This window comes from Pocillopora verrucosa, chromosome 3, assembly GCF_036669915.1.
Source record: "Pocillopora verrucosa isolate sample1 chromosome 3, ASM3666991v2, whole genome shotgun sequence".
Taxonomy (NCBI): domain Eukaryota; kingdom Metazoa; phylum Cnidaria; class Anthozoa; order Scleractinia; family Pocilloporidae; genus Pocillopora; species Pocillopora verrucosa.
The window spans coordinates 11,623,164-11,623,766 of NC_089314.1; positions in this window are offsets into that span (position 1 = coordinate 11,623,164).

Below are 603 nucleotides of genomic sequence, written 5' to 3' on the forward strand. Positions count from 1 at the left end.
TTCAAACAACTTAGAGAAAAAAACTTGGGAGATCCAAGTCTTGTCAAAGTCGGAATTCTTAAATGCTTGTTTTCTTACCTTTTTTAACTTCAGCTGACCTGCAGGGATCATTTCCTAACCTATATTTTATCTGCGGGTTAATTAAGAATTTGTTCATGCTTAGCGTACGTATATCAAGTTATGGATGGACGCGGCCCACCATTTACGACTTCAATTCAAGTGTTATTTTTAAACATCTAAAGGCATGTTTGCATAACGCTAATAACAAACGCCTGGGGGAAAATGCGAGAGTCAAGAGATCATGCTTAGTTTTTTTTATGCCTTTATTCTCACAAACAATTTAGAACAAAAACCAAGAGATTCAAGTCCTGTCGAAGCCGGAATTCTTAAATACTTCTTTTCTACACTTTTTTTTAACTGCATACTGCTCACTTGCGAGAATCATTCCTCATCTATATTTCATCTGCTGGTCAACATTTCTGACCAGATTCTTCTACGGGAACGAATAAACTTAGTAAAATTTGTGGGAGAAAAAGTTAAGGTTTGCTACGGCTTAACTACTAGACTCGTCAACAGTGCTGAAGTCGATTTAATAACCATGAG